We start from the raw sequence: 16,779 nt of genomic DNA, 5'->3' as shown, positions 1-16,779 counted from the left end.
ATACAATAATCATCTAAACAAAGTCTAATTATTTTAAATTCTCATCACGATCATGACCCAACAGTAAGTATCATGTTCTGCAGCAGACAGGTACCAGATTCTTGCACGGCACGGCTTTGTGGCCCGTCGTCGTTCCCGTCTTGTTCTCCATACAGTGATAACTGCCATAATGAGATTTGCCATTAAGAGAGAAAAGAATGAAAAGGACCCCAGCCATCTGTATAGCTCACCATGGTAAAAGGCTGAATGCTATCAAGCCAGAATTCAATCGCTGAATTATACCCTCTTTGTGTGCGTAGGGCTGGTGAGTACCTCACACTATATTCATTTCAAAAAGGCCTCAATTTAATTAGTTCTCATATGTTGAAAAATTCATGAATTTGTCTGCAATTCCCGCTGCCATTGTTGGGATTGACTTAAGCGGTGGTGTTAGGCTTTCAGGCAGTTTGGAAGGAAAAATAGCCCCCCACAAAAAAGAAACAACTGTTTATGTAAATAGACACTGCGTGTTTACTTGGTGGAAGAAAGCGAGGGCCCTGAACAGAGTGCTAAGCTTAGCGTGGCTCTGCCAAAGGGGACCTCTCACCATCAACTTCAGTCTTATTAAACTGATTACCAACTCCAGCTAATTAATCAGAGACAGTGCCCTTTCTTGTCATGCAGGGAGGGAGCTCTGTGCGTCTCACAGAGTTCCTCTCTCACCGCCTCCCCCTCCCATCTGCTCGCCTCTGTTCCCCCCGTTCTCCCTTTTCTTTTTCCAGCTTTGATTGAAGTAGGGGAATGGTAATTTTCATGCATCATCTGGGCCGGCAGGATGGGAGGACAAGTAGTAATTACCTTAAACAAACAAGGCCGAGATTGCTTGAGAAGCTACCTCTTTATTCAAGCTCGCGAAATAAGAAAACAGACTGAGCGCATAATGGTTTCAAAACACATTTTACAGACCATTTTGTTCATTGTGTTCGATATGGTTTTCATCTTAGATAACCCAAAAAATGTTATGAGAAGACTTGAAAGACATTTACTGTGGTGGTATTTTGGTTCAGGTGCTGTAACGTTGAAGGTTCAGTGCTTTTTAAAGGTTATTTCACAGCCTGTGGTAGAAAGCAGTCCTGCAGAACCAAAGGGATTCCATTGTTAACCCAGATGTTCAATAAACGTCACATCTGGGTTGTGATAATCTTGTCAAGATGTTCACGTACGGATGGTGGTTAAAATAGATATTAAAAACATGTTGCTTTACACTGAAAAAACACGGCAGTATTTTCTATTCAGTCAGTATTTTCTCTGCTGCTGTGTACGCCACACAACAAAACTACGGTAAAGTCTGCAGTTATGCCGAATTCACAACAGAGCAGCGGCGAAGTGCGGCCTGCGGCGAGCTACCATGCAATGTCTATGATAAGCTTGCAGTAGCTGCGGCCGTTTGATTCTGCGGCGAAGAATCAGAAAAATTGGGAGAAGTTTAACTTTTAGCGGCGAAGTGCAGCCAGAGAGGACCCGCAACCAATCAGTAAACAGATCCTGTAACCCTTGTGACATGCTGACCTGTGTTACAAAGAATTTATTCCCGCCTGTAACACATGAACACGCCTCCCGGCTGCAGAAAAATTTGATTATTGCGGCGAGCCACATTTCACCGCTGCCTGGTGTGTGTTTGCCGTTGCAACAAAACCACTTAGTTAGGTTTAGGAAAAACGTCATTGTTGGGCTTAAAAATGAGTACTAAGTAAAATACATACGGAAACAACGTAACATAAGTACGAAAGACACGTCACAACGTTACTTACAAAACAAAACACCGGTCTCGAACACAGGTCTCCTGGTTGAAAGTCTCGTGTTTGCTGGTCCATATGGTGTCCATGTCTATTGAATGTTTTAACTGAACCAATGGACTTCTTGCACGCTCTGTGTGGGCTTTCATTAGCTTCAGAGAGAGAGACGTCACTTAACGCGACTTTTGGGTGCGTCGTCTTTCTAAGCACATATTTTCACAGTCTGATTTTTTCTGAAATAAGGTCCCATGGTGGTCCACCGGAAGAGGCGGGACTTCACCTCTCTATAACAACATTTCTATTTATTTATCACCCACTAAGTTGTAGGAATGAAGATGTGAACCGTTTGTACTTGAGCACAGGTCTTTTTAGGAAGGAAGGGTAGATGGCATTATAAGATCAGTATGGATGTGTGTATTAGCCACATCGTAAAAACCTATATTAAAATAAAACAGTGGTAAATATTAAGTCGGACCAGGATGCAGTGAGTGTGAGTATCCAGTCTGAGGAAAGAATGGGGCTTGAGAAGCTCATACATCCCCGTTCTCCCAACTCACACTTCCTGCTGTTCTGTCTGATTGTGTCGTCTTTGTCTTAGCCTGATGTGCTCGCCTCCTCCTCTGGAGAGGCTAATACAGGCCTCTTTTTTTCTCCTGCAATCTCACCAAATGCCAAGTGTAACTGGTGCCCCTATTGCTCCTAATTAATGCCTGATTAAAGAGTGAAATAAGGGATTCTACCAGTGATTTGTTTTTTTTTCAAGGAGTAAGAAATTAATCCCCTTTGGATCTTGCAGAATCATTTAAGGATTCTCCTTGTTCTGTTTATCAAATAAACCAAGTAATTAGAGACTTTAGATAAGTAGGCTAAATTGATGCCCGCCCTATGTCTTCCCAAGCTAGTGTTCGCTGATAGAAACCGCTGTGTTGCTCTGGTAATATGCAGCATTATACTTGTCCAATAACAATGCCCTTTGTGTTTGGTAGTGGTGTAATTACGCCGGGGAGCCTCCTTGACCTTGGTAAGCACTCTATCTTACTGCTGGATCAGTGTATTTCATTTCTTAACCCACAAAGATACATCACAAGGGAGTTTACTGACATCCCCGTGAATGTAATTCAGAGTGCAGACTACATTACTGGCAATGCACGATTGTGTAGTACGCAATAGTGCAGTTATCCAGGCTGATGATACACGCACAGCCTCCGGCTATTCAACAGCGTAATCCTCAGCTAACTTATTGTAGCTCTACTGTATCTGGAGAGGCAGCAGTATGATTTTTATTACTTTCACCTGAGTACCCAGGGGAGGTATCTTATCTCCCCACTTGGTTTTATGCAGTTTGGTTTTGAAAGGTCTTCAAATGTTGGAAATTTGAATTTAGGCTGCATGTCTGATCAGGTAGACACATGAGGTGACTTCACTTCGCTTTACCCCCCCACTCCCCGCCATCATTTCTGGTGTTGCATCAGTGTTTCCAACACTGCACCTGCAGCGAGTGTCCAGTCTGAGACCTCAAACGGACACTTTGAAGCCGAGCAGGGCCGGGCGGTTTAAATGACTTCATCTTCTCCAGATGAAAGAGAAAAAAAATGTTAGATTTCTGCATCACAAACAAAGATTGGGGACATGTGTTACGTTTTCCTGCTCTTTGCAACATTTCTGCTTTTTATTTGAGTTATTGCTGTTTGAGTAATCGTCTACGAAGCCCTGCAGGTCTTTTAAGGGAAGTTATTTTTCTGTAGCATGTACCCAATTTAGAAATGTGTCTATCGTCTATTTTGTGGACATGAATTAGTAACTTCTCAAAATTACCGTCATGGTACTGAAACCGTAGTTACTGAGGTTATAAATGGTATTAGCAGCAGGCTAACTCTTTGCATACTGAGTTGCGTACAAATACTGATTTAATTCCTTCATATTATTTGAATCTCAGAGAGTTTTTTACAAGTTATTTTTCAATTTCACAAGAAGTCAGGCGGCACAGGATAGAAATGTTTATTTTTCAAGTTAGAATGAGCCCTTCATATCTACATAGGGAGCCGGTCCTCTTCACGGAGTCCGCCATGTTGCTCCGTCGTGTTTCTACAGTAGCCCAGAACGGACAAACCAAACTCTGGCTCTCTGAGGGCCTTTCATGTTTTTACGTTACCTGAAGGCCACCGTAGTTCTCCAACATACTTGTGAAATTGTGGTAACGTGAGCCGCAGAGTGCAAAACCGCAGTGTACAGCCAGCCACCGTCTGACTTCCGTTGCTCCTAAAGTAGTGTTATTATGGTAAGGATGGGAGGCAAACGGCGTTACCATGGTTTTGCACTCGGCGGCTCACGTTACCGCAGTCTTGAAAAAGAGGAGTGAGCGGAGGGGTACTCAGTTGGTTGCAATCTGCAACCACACCACTAGATGCCGCCAAATCCTACACACTGTACCTTTAAGGATTATGTGGATTAACTGATATGGAATAATAGTGATGTAGTATTTTGCTGCACTAATAGCCTTGTTAGCTATTAAATTGTGCCATAAATAGATTAGCACCTAAAGCAAATGAGCTCTACCGGCCAGTTAGCTTGGTGGTTTGTGAGTATCCATCATTTTATTGCTGCTTAATTAGTTTAGAAATATGTTTGTGTATCATTCTTGGAAGGATTTGTGAAATATATGAGATTTGCCTGTTTCTACACAGATAGATGAGCCAATAATCTCATGAGTAGATTAAACATTTACTGTATATATTTAAAATAGTGACTGTGAGCAGGTGGATACTACAGCATCAATACATGGTGCTTTAAATCAGTGGCCAGCCATGTTTACCTGTTCAGTTCACTGTGCACTTGTTTTTCCTCCCTCTTCCTCTTCCTCTTCCTTCTCCTACTTCCCTCTCTTTCTATTTCACTGACTTCTTATTCGCTCCGTTCCCTGGGCACACGGTCTGTCTGTGTCCTTTATTCCTTTATGGCAGGCCTAGCGCTGAGCCTCCCTCTAATTAGATCAGGAATTATGGTATGGATTAGGTGATGGAGGGGCATGCCAGTTCTTCTGACCATGGTAGCTATTTCAAGTCACCATTTCAAAGTTATGTGCTTAATTCCTCCCCTTCCCTCCTCCCCTCTTTGCTTTGCATTATAACACAGCTGCAGGAAGAGTGACAAACACTGTTAATCTCTTGTTTGCTGGCAGTCCATTACAAAGGGGTAAAGCGGGATTTTTTCTCCAGCACTGTAAACACTCAAAATTCAGCATTGTCCATTACCTCTTAAACACAGCTGATAACAAGCATCATTAATTAAACTGTGGGAGTAAGTGGGGTTACATAAATTGAAATTAATAATCGGGTGCAAACAGAAATAGAATGCATGTTTCCGAATTGTTTCCTCAGAAACTCCCAAATGTAGCCACGTAGATTAAGAAGGTTTGGCTCCTGTTTCGCTTGTGATGTTTCCACCAATCCTAGGGATAGGTTTAGTCATGGAGTGCTCTTTTAATTTGTTTGCCACATTCTCGCATTTTCCCAGAAAAAATGATCAAGTAGGCATTTAATTACTTTAAGAAAATAAATCACCTCCCATAGCTATTGTGTTGCTGCCAAGTCTATTGCACATAAGCTGCAAAGAACATGAAATATTTCACCACTTGTATTTGAAATACCCACTGCCGAGTCAATTTGGGGCAGACAATGGTGGGAAATGTTGACTCCAGTTGGTGGTTAGGGAGAAGGTGCAGCCTGTAATGGCAAACTGAAGCATGTTTCGGACTTTCTGGGGGCTGATAGACAATCAATCTAGCCGATTAGACTGTTGTCAGGTCATTATATAGGCTCACGTCACTATAAGCACCATAGATGTGGGCCAATAGGGGCCTACTAAACCCAATAGAAGGTTTTATCATTTATTCACATGGTAGATCACCAAAAGAAGATATAAAAGAACACAATAGCGACCCTAGTGACCGTAGTAATTATACAGAAGCAGAAGTGGAAGTCAGGCGCTGTATAGCCAGTGCGAAAGTCCATATGGGATGGAGGTCAGGGTCGATGGATGGGTCACAAAACACAGGAGGCCCGGGTTTTTATCCAGGTGAAACCAACGTGTAGAAAGAAGTCTTTGTGTTCACAAGAGTTAAGTTTCACTTTCACTTTTGAAACATGTTTATTTTAAGACAGAACAGTAAATGATTTTGTTGCCTAAACCTAAAGAAGCCGTTTTGTTTGTGTTCATAACGTAACGTTTCATGCAGTTTTACAACGTGATAGAACGTGTTGCTTAAGTTTTGGTGCTCACGATACTGCGCCACTGTTTGAGCTGCGCTAGCCGTACATCACAGCATCACAGCAAAGCCATCATGGTGTGGCGCAAGCAATTCGAAATAACGGGTTTTAGAGCGCAGTGGTGCCGTTGTCGCATTGTGTCTGAAAGGACCTTCAGTGAGTGAGAGACGGAGAGAAATGGAGAGTACTAAGAGAAAGAAATACTCAAGCAGGTGCAAAAAATGAATGAATGAATGAAAACTGATGAATATTAGCCCGGTTAGCCTAGCAGAGATTCACACAAGTTCACGCCTGAGTGGCAAATTATTTTGTTTTCTTTACTGAGAATTAAAAGTAAAATTAAAAGTAGGCCTAATTAAAAAAAAAGCTGTTGCAGTTTACTTATTATTTTTTTTATTTTCATTCTTTAAAAGTCCTGCTGGGGGAGGAACCCCCGCTTTAGTTTTGAAATTTTTTAGTTCTGAAGGTTGGCAAGTATGGTGTAGTAGGCCCCTATTGACCCACATCTATGGTGCTTATAGTGACCGATAACGCCTATTTAATGTCCTGATAACAGTCTAATCAGGTTCATCAATCGATTTGCAGATGCAGATGCTCATTGCTAGCCATTTATGTCATATCTAATTACGTCATGATAGATGGATTCCTGTGTGTAATCACCAAATTTGAGAGAGGTGTAAATGTCTGATACAAATCCAGACTAGCATGTTGTGTTTGGAGTGTTGACATTACATGAAACACCAGCGAGGCCTCGGAGGACTTCAACATGCCTGACTGAAGACTCTGTTGTCAGGGAGAATCAAGTCAAGACATGCCCGTCTACATCTGACAGTAGGGAGAAAGGAACTGTACCTACAAATGTTTTTATAATTGAATTAACTTTATACATTTGAGGAGTGAATTTAATCATTGGACATGAATATAATCCACAATGTTCATCCAATTTGAGCCCAGATTTTACAGGTGAACGATGACGTTGACTCCCCTGAGGGACTCCTGGTGCTGCAGGCGACTGAGATTACTTTCATGTATAAATAACAGCCACATTGGGCCGTAATTTCACCTCTGGGAAAACACCAATCCACCTGATAATCAAAATCTGACAGAAATCTACAAAACTCCCAAAAGGTGACACCAAATCCCTCGTGCGGCAAATTGAGGGATGGGTTGGACAAACAGCTGCCAAAAGCCACAGTTGAAATCCATATGGTGGGGAGTTAATTGGCGCGCGCAGGCCCGGGCTTGACGTGAGCGTGGATACATAACAGCCCTGTGTGGGTGGGCAGATGTGGCTGGAGGTTTGAGGTCGAGCCTCGGTCCCCTCTCGTAGCGTTTCACACGGGCGTCATGGAGCTTATCGGAGAGAGAGAGGAGATCTTGGGGCACTTCCTGCGAAATGGCATGTTAAATGTCTCATTAGCGGCGGTGACCTCAGCTTAATCTATCGCCCATTTCCTTACGGGGAGAAGTATTGCAGCCGTTTGACTAATCAGACAGACATTTTAAGATTTTAAAGGTTTCTGTTTTGTCATTTTGTAATTTCAGTCAGTAATCTGACATAACAAGAGTGAGTTGGTCTGATGAGTTTGGCGGGTTTGCTGAAGCCTCAGTAATAAAGAATCACAGTTTTTCCCCCTCAGGTCCTTCCCACATTGGAGAGGCCTGATTCATTAGGACAGCAGGTCTCTTGAGGGAAGTCTCAAGGGTCTTCTAACCATACAAGTGACTGGGAGAACACACAAAAACACACTCGGAGAGCGGGAGGAAAAACCTCCCTGTACTTCACTGGAGCACACTCACATCATTTGCATGTTGTATTTTTTTTTTTTACGTCTTTTCACATTCATTCAAAACAAATGAGTTCCCCCCGTCAACAAACTGCCATAAGCGCTCCACCCCTCTCCAGCCGCCATGGGAATTTCCATTAAAGGCGTTTGAGTCAGAATCGGCGTACAAATAAATGACGCGCTCCTGGGAAATCACGGCAACAAGCAGATACATGTTAAAACTCTGGAGAGAGCTTCTCGTTTGAGCTGGAGAGGGCTTCCCAAAATCCAGATGTGTTGGAAGCGCAGACGGGGCTCAGGCCTCCTCGCCAGTAATGAAGCAATTAGACAGACAATTATGAACACCTGTGACGCTGATTGGCACCATGCGGCTCCGTCTCCTTCCGCGGCGCTAAAGACGCCTGAATGTTGCTAAAGTTAACCTCTAACAAGGCCTGTAATGACGACGAGGGCCAAAACACACCACACTGATGCTCACACACACACACACACACACACACATGCGTACACACTCACAGGAGGTTCGCATTAGGAAGACGGGCTCATCCCACACAGCCAGTTGCGTCATGTATTATTGAAACCAGCCCTTGTATAAACACAACTCCAATAAATTGTGGTCTCAATTTTTCTGATTCATTAAGGTTAATGCAGTTTTAATTAGTGCTTGATTTGAAGCCCATTAGACGCAATTTATAAGTCCTTTTCGGGGACCTGCAGAATGACGTTGCGTGGGATTAATAAGATAAAAGGCACAAGTTGGAATTGTAGTCGCTGCTCGACTCAGGGATTCCTCTCTTTTCACTGTAACCGCTTGTTTATTTGCACAACCGCTTTCAGGCACATTAAAACAATCTAATGAATAGAGAGCTTTGGCTTCAGGGATTGCATCACCCATTGGACGAACAAATGTAATGGTGGTTATGGCCTGATTAAAAGGATGCTCAGGAAATAGGTTGAAACAGCTGAGGGCTCTATAATTATAAACCATATAATAGGGCTCGTGACAGCTTTTTACCTATCAGAGCAACTCTACAGCTCCATCCTGATGCTCCTGTTGGTTCGTTTTAAATCTGACTCTGAGATATATGGTCAAGAGTAAACGCTATCAGAGATGTAGGAATTTCAAGCTAAGTGCACATGAACAACCCTAATAAAGTGGTAAATAGGATTATACTAACACTTCACTTAAACCCCCTCAGTTTAGGGACCGTATGAAAATTATTAGGACAGGTGGGAGGGTCAAAAAGGGGGAGGGCTTTAAATTCGATTTTGAATAAATACAAAAAATTACATTTACAACTAAATTAAATTACAATTAAATTTCCAGATGACTAATCATTGTTACTTTCCATTTTTATTTGGTGTGTGTTCCTTATTGTTGATGTTGTGCCGTTTTGTTTATAACTGGGCAAAAAAGTGTATTAAAAAAAAGAGAAGGGGGGAAAGGGCTATATTTATTTTATTTATTTATTAATTTATTTGACAGGGACAATACATTTAGACATTGTTACACTTAATTAAAGTGCAACTGATGCAATGTATATAATTTTTTTTCGCTCAAGGGAGGGTAGATATTTTCTGGGAGCGCCGGGGAGCGTGTTTCAAATTTTTTTATATTATATATATTATTTATATATATTTTAAATGATTTATTTTGAGATATTGGGAGGTCAGTATTGCAGTGTTTCAGTGTCATGGGTAGGAGACAACAAAAATTATAAAACAAAAAAATAATTTAATAATATTAATAATACTGGGGAGGGCTTTCTTTTTCATAAAATAAAATATAAAGATTCCCTTCCGACCCCAGTAATACATTTCATACAGTCCCTTATCATTTAGAAGTATATAAACACAATATAGTGTCGTTGTAAGCAGCTATAAGGACACATTTAAATGTTTGTTAATGTATGTTTGTCAACAATTATAATTCCTTTTAATTATTGATGATTTTAATAAATCATATGAAGCGTCCAGAACTGGTATATTAACTATTATTAATAACACAGTTTAACATATCTGTAATCATATTTTATGATATAAGGGTTTGAGAAAATCGCAGATCTTATAAATCTTTTTTTGTAATACATGAAGCTCACGGAGATTAGAGTATATTAGCCCACACAATACGACCATAACTCAAAACACATTTTAATCAAACCTCATTTGTTGATCATCCCCAATGACTTTACAGTTTTATTATGAGCAAAATCAATATGTTTCTCATCATGAACCAAAATGCCTGAGAAAGAAGTGTGGGGAAATTTCTGCTGCATTTACTGATGATACTTAAGCTCATTTTTATTAGGAAATCTATACGTGATACAATCATGTTGGTATCATCAGCAAACAAAATGTACATACTAATGAAAAGCCATAAATATACTAGTAGATAAGAAATAATAAGGGTCCCAAAATAGATCCTTGTGGTACACCACATGTTACATGAACTGTCTTTGTTATTACATATTGGTAGTTAAGCACTTAAATATATTACCACGGAAACCCTACTGTCTCAATGTGGCCAACAAAATGTCATGATCAACGGTGTCAAACACTTTAGCAAGATCATCAAAACAAAAGGAAAATTACATATTATTATACAAAAATATATATTTATGTAATTTATTTTCATATAGCGTCAAATCATAACAGAAGTTATCTTGAGACGTTTTTTATATAGAGCAGGTCTAGACTGTACTCTATAATATTATATTATATATTGTCAAGTATAGCTGTGTGTATTTTGTTCGACAAGTTGTAAAAAATCTTGCACAATATATATACGCTATATTATTTATTTATATCAATATAAATATATTAATGATAACAAATATGAAATAATATATACAGAAATATATTTAATTTAATTCCAATTATATATTTATATGGAGACACATTTTGATTACAACTGTGTCAGAGTTACGAAAGTTATAGTTTCTGACAAATACATATAGTACGTAAAATGTCTTATATCTGCAGTATTATAACATGTTATAAACCATCTGTCAATTGTTTATAAATTTCTTATGAATGCTGAACTTTATAGTTACATTTTCTTTGATTAAATATATACATAACTGGCATTTTATCTTTTGGATACATGCAGGTTTGGGCTTTTTATAACATTTGTATCTTTATTTGCTGCGACATAAAACAGGTAAGTGATGCTTGATTTCTAAAATAAGTGACAAAAACAATCCATTTATTGCAATGTTCATTTGTTAATATTCCCAGGTTGTATCTTGTGAGCTGGGACTTACAAGGAGACTTTAAATGTGGCACAAAACAGTCTGATGATCCTTTCAATGGCAACATCTTTAATTCAGCTGGGCCACATGGGTGTTTTGAAAGCATCTTTCTCCGCTCTCATACAATGTAAAACATCAAAACCAGAGCAAAGCGTTAATAGCCCCCACAGCTTCAGCGTGAGTGATAGTGAGCAGCCTTTTGAAACGGTATCAGTGCAGTGGAGATGGCTGAAAATTACAGGAAGAGAGGGCAGAGCTGAACTGCTGACAGCAGGAGTCACAATACATTAGCAGATCCTCCGACTGGCTGCTCTTTCTGCATGACAGTCCCACTGTACTGTTGAATTGTTAACACACATTGTTTGACATTGTCACAGCTACATTTTCTCCCCCCCCTTCTCCGTACTGTAGGCAGGAAAATTGTGCTCCAACAAGGTTATGAGACAGGTGGAGCTCCTGCGTTTGGCTCGCAGGTTGTGGCGGAGAGCTCTCTGTTTTGCATGTTTGTAAATTGCCACCAGAAGTGAATAAAATGGTCCCATGTGTAAACTCCAGCTCCGCGGGCCCACTTCAGAGACCTGAGATCAATTTTGGTGCATTTATTCTCTGAGAGAGGCACACAATGGGAGTTCGCTGAAGATCAGTTTTCAATTGGATAATAGGGTTGTGAAAAGAGGGGATCTAGAGGGCATTGCTTTCACACATTCTTATGGCTTCATATCTCTGTAACACGAACCGCTTCAGTCTCAACACCTCCATAAGCCTTCTTTTTTCTCCTCTAAATCAAATTCAATTTGCACCTAAAAGAGTGTTACGTGCACTACTATATTGTCAGACCACATTGAAGCTCCTCTTAATGCGAAATACAAACAAATTGAGTGAAATTACGTCTCTGTTTTCTTTTAATTTTACAGTAATTTGCATCCAAAGTCTTTATTATTATTATAGTATTGCTATCTATCTATCTATCTATCTATCTATCTATCTATCTCTCTATCTATCTACCTATCTACCTATCTATCTATCTATCTATCTATCTATCTAGTTTGACTGTATTAACATTAGTGTAGAGAGCAGCTGGTTGAGGTCTAAAGGTGCTGCTGACACTGTCCTCCTCCTCCTCCTCCTCTTCGTGTCCTTTAACCCGCTGCAGCCACTAGATGGGGTATGATAACCACAGAGAGGCTCTCCCAGTGGGCCGCCTCCAGCTCTGGTGGGTGCTGCTACTTATGGGGAGAGGTGAGGAGAGGAAATTGTCTGCCAAGTTTGCCACAGATCCCAATCAGCTTCTCATTTGTTTTTATTGTTTCCTTCCTATTCAAATCATTCTCAAACTAATCTCACTCGTAGAATGAAGTATTTATTAGAAACAGTATAAGTTCAATGTTAAAGACTCCACTGGCGCTGTTGCTGATGCAGTTTTCTTGGATGAGATTATCAGTTTCCAGTATGCTGCAGATTTTAATTGATATTAAAAATGCTCATTAATTCAATTAACCTAATAGTTTTACAATTTAGAGCTCCAATTGTTTTCTTCAATTTTTATTGAAATACTTCATTTCCTGCTAGAACAATTGATGTTACAAGTGTATGCAAATTTTCTTTTAAATCCATTTAATAAGAAGAAAACAAACCTGTCATTTCTAAAGGAATAAATGATAGTAAACTGTTTAATCCCGTTGATGTAGGAAGGAAAAGTATGTGCAATGTATGTAAATTAACAAGTTACTTTTACTTTATCAGATGAAGATAAACACATTTCTTTTGACTACTTTAAAGGGGAGAAACACTAGTTTTTTTCATGCAGAAGAAGAAAAGGAAACTAATAAAGTTGGTGTCTAATTTAACTTAAATGCACAGCATATATGTACTATAATTTAATTAAGTTCAGCTCCTACAGTCAAAATACGTACAGTACAAACACACAGATGGTGTACTTACAACCAGCGATGTGTTGCAGTGAAACAACCCTCGAGTCTCTCTGCCTGCATCATCATCTGACTCGTGGACTGTAAAAAGCACAGAAATAAACATTAAAATGTGCTTTGTTTACTCTTTAAAGTCTCATTTCTAATATCTTTAAATAAATCAAAACACATTAAAACAATTTGACGAAAAAAAATATTTTTTTAATACGTATCTTTTACAATTTAAAAAAAGAATTGGCAACTGTGATGGTATAACACAAAGAGATTTAGTTTGACTCCACTACGACGCTTGGAGTGGCTACACTGAGATCATACTGGTGTCTGCTGGGTTAGTGGTGGCTAAACTGGGGCTCAGGGACTCCTGTGGGTCTCCCAGTGATCCCCAGTATATCAAGGACTTATTATTTTACTCACTAGACTTTTAACCTGTAATAGGATCGACATGTCTGACTGCTCTGATCTCAATTTCTTCAGAAAAATAACACAAATCTTCAGTTGAGGATCAACAGCATCTGATCTTTGGTGTGTTATATATTCAACAACATGCTGACAAACAAAACAATAAGGATTTTTTTTTTAAAAAGACAGAAAAAAGGTGCTCCAAATATGGAAGTAAAATGTTAATTTGAATATACATTTCATGTATAACACCCAGCTGGATTACTTGCGATCATAAATTGAAGCCATGAATGTTTTTTTTGTATAAAGAGCGTCTCTCTCAGCTTTTTGCCTAAGTGCTTCTGATTGGTCGATGAATCAGTCAAAATTCATAACATGCACTGTACTTGTGCTGCCTGCAGTCCTTGAAACGGTTAAACAAATATTTTGGGGTAAAAGATGACCTCTCATAATTGCATTTCTCCCCTGCTTGTGAAGACTATTTTCAAAGGCTACTGTATTGTGCTACAGTGTGTGTGTGTGTGTGTGTGTGTGTGTGTGTGTGTGTGTGTGACACAGAGAGAGATTTTTTAAGAACATTATTTTCTTGTAAATCATTTCAGACAAATTGAAAAAGTAGTTTCTCTGAGTGTTTGGGTGCAAAACTCTTGTAATACCTCTCATATTCTGCGAAAAATCACCTTTTATAGGATCGCTTTGAACTGCAGCAGATAATTGTTCCACATTCCTGCAGCTTTATTGAGATGTTATTGAAAAGTATTCGCCCATAGTAATAATAACTCTGTGGTAGTTTTATTCTAATGATCTGTATTCTCCTTTATCTGCATTAATGCTTTAAATGGTTCACAGAGAGTTCATTCACATCAATGGCTAAAATAGATTTATTTTACTTGGGGCACCTATGTCAACAGTAGTTACAAGAATTACTCTGGATGCGATCCCATTATAGGATGTCAAATATTTTGATGCTATTGGTAAATGGCAGAATGGTGCGGCAGGAGCAGCAACAACAACTTGGATGGCAATTCTGCAATTTCTGGATCAGAATAAAAAATATACAGCCCGTCTGCTCACCTCTGCAATCTCGGGGCTCACCCCAGCCGGCGATGTAATACTGAACAATGAATTTTAAATAAAGTCAAACATTTGCTTCATGCTCCTCCACAGTTTAAACAAGACATTTCTGATGGAGACGTGTGGATTTATTGTAAGTAAGAGATATAAGAGATAACTTAATCCCCAATTGGATTGTAAACCCCACCTCCACTTCACATGGCTCCACCCCGTCACACCGCTTTCTTGACCTTTTGTCTCATTTCTCGGCGGGTAATGAATGCTTTCGGACCATTTCAGACAAAAAAGATCTCGCACATAGTCCCGAGCGTTGGAATGTCATATCAGAAAATCACCCAATCAGCATGCTGGCGTTGAGAGCAAACAGAGAGGGAGGCCGCGGCGTGCACAGAGCAGTGGTGGACTGGGTCGTCTGGATGTCAATATAATAGACTGGCTTATGATGTGTAAATAACACACCACTTAATGGTCCTCTCCCACTCTGTCAGAGCATTTTGATTCACATGGAGGGCAGCGTCTTCCTCTCTCGTCATCCTCTATTCATCCGGCTCGCCTCGTTTATTCATCCACAGAATATTAGAAAGCAGAGATTACACTAATATTACAATATATAATTGCTTATTTCTTTTGGTTGTTTGGTTCTTTTGTTGAATTATGTTTCTTTTTTGTTTTGTAGTGTCAAATCAAAAATATACATTTCTCTACTACAGTTGTTTCCACTTACTTTACGACCAGCTCTGTCTTTTTGTTTTTACCTTCTCTCAACAGTATACAAACTAAATTATAACATGTATCAAGAAACAACTATTAATGGAGCATCACAAAAAAAATCTGTTGTATTAGTATTTTACATGCAACAAACAAAATATGCCACATATGGTGCCTTTAAAATGTACATTTCAAGGCAAACTTAAACTTTACTGAAGATACTCAATAAGGTAATCCATTTAAATATATATATAAGCATAACTTTTTACAACTTTTACGTATCTGTTAAATTATTATTTGTTATAGTTCAGGATGCATGTGCATTTATTTATTGAATTAATGGAATATTCATTGATGTAGTTTATTTAAGTCATAAAATATATTTTATGAAATATATGTGGATGAACACATGTAGATTTATAATTTGTGCCCTTTTTCCACATATTGCATAATTAATTTAAATTCTGAATGATGCAAACATAAATAAAGTATATAAATAAAGTACTGTTATTGTTCTCCTCTTGCCTCTAAACTTCTATTTGTTTAACCATAACACCTAAAGAAATTCGGACTCCCTGAATGTCAGCATTAAAATACAGCATTTACTAAACATCATAATTAATTCTGCCAGATGAATGCAGGGTAGCAGACATATTTTTTTTTTTTAAATGTATATTTATAAAACAAATGTGCCCCAGAGACTCTGACACATAGGGGTAATATTTTTGTGAATTAATAATTACAATACTTTTTCTTTTTAAAAGTGTTTGATGTTCCTAACACTGGTGGAAAAACACCATGACGTTTATTGCAATAGCCTTGAAATTACAAGACTAAGTCGATGACACACTCTCACTGTGCATTTGCTTTATTTGTTTACAAATTTGAACAATTTTGACGTTAATACAATGCAATGCTTTCTGTGTTAATTACACACTCTGCGGCATGCAAATGAGGTGGTAGTTAAAAGTTAGAGGAGAACATCTTTCTTTTCTCCTGATTACCAAAATAAAAGACGACAGTAATGTGCTGGTCCTGCAGAATAAATACACACAGGGTTTATATAATAAGCTGTAGTCACTTGGATAATAACTCCAATGATGACAAGTCATTCACACCTGCTGATGACATACATCAGGCATCATTACTGTCCCCTCCATTATAGACCTGCTGTATATGTGATACTCCCCCCCCTGCAGTAATAAATAGATGTGACCTCAGTGAACGTATCACTCACGAGCCGTCTTTGATTTGGTCACTATTTCCGTCAGACCCAGGAGAGAGCGGCAGTTCCCACATCCACTGACCTTGGAGTCTCTTTAGAGCTCTTTCCAAAACCCGCTGCTCAAGGTTGCGTCCAATCTGTCTGTTGTTTTTCTACATTAGCAAACCTCAACCCTCCTTCACCCCTCTTGAAAACTAACACCTGAGCGTAAAAGGGCGGCAGCGAGAGGTGGCGTGGGAGTGCAGGTTGAGGTGGGTCAGATAGGGTGATCAAAAACAAAGCATGAAGGATAAAAAATATAATTTTACCTCCCCCATAATCCCGGGCCTCCGAGAGTGACCTTTGATCTCGCAGCATGTGTGGTATG

At 39.2% G+C, this 16,779-nt stretch overlaps 1 long non-coding RNA gene across 1 annotated transcript; it reads left to right on the top strand.

Annotated features, from left to right (window-relative positions):
* The first annotated feature begins 1,480 nt into the window (after window positions 1-1,480).
* Window positions 1,481-6,724, top strand: LOC119495782. The gene is made up of 3 exons (XR_005208568.1): window positions 1,481-1,653; window positions 4,421-4,425; window positions 6,713-6,724. It is a non-coding gene; the product is annotated as an uncharacterized LOC119495782 (long non-coding RNA).
* Window positions 6,725-16,779: the final 10,055 nt, after the last annotated feature.

This window comes from Sebastes umbrosus, chromosome 10, assembly GCF_015220745.1.
Source record: "Sebastes umbrosus isolate fSebUmb1 chromosome 10, fSebUmb1.pri, whole genome shotgun sequence".
In the NCBI taxonomy this organism is placed as follows: domain Eukaryota; kingdom Metazoa; phylum Chordata; class Actinopteri; order Perciformes; family Sebastidae; genus Sebastes; species Sebastes umbrosus.
This window is presented reverse-complemented; position numbering and strand designations above follow the sequence as displayed.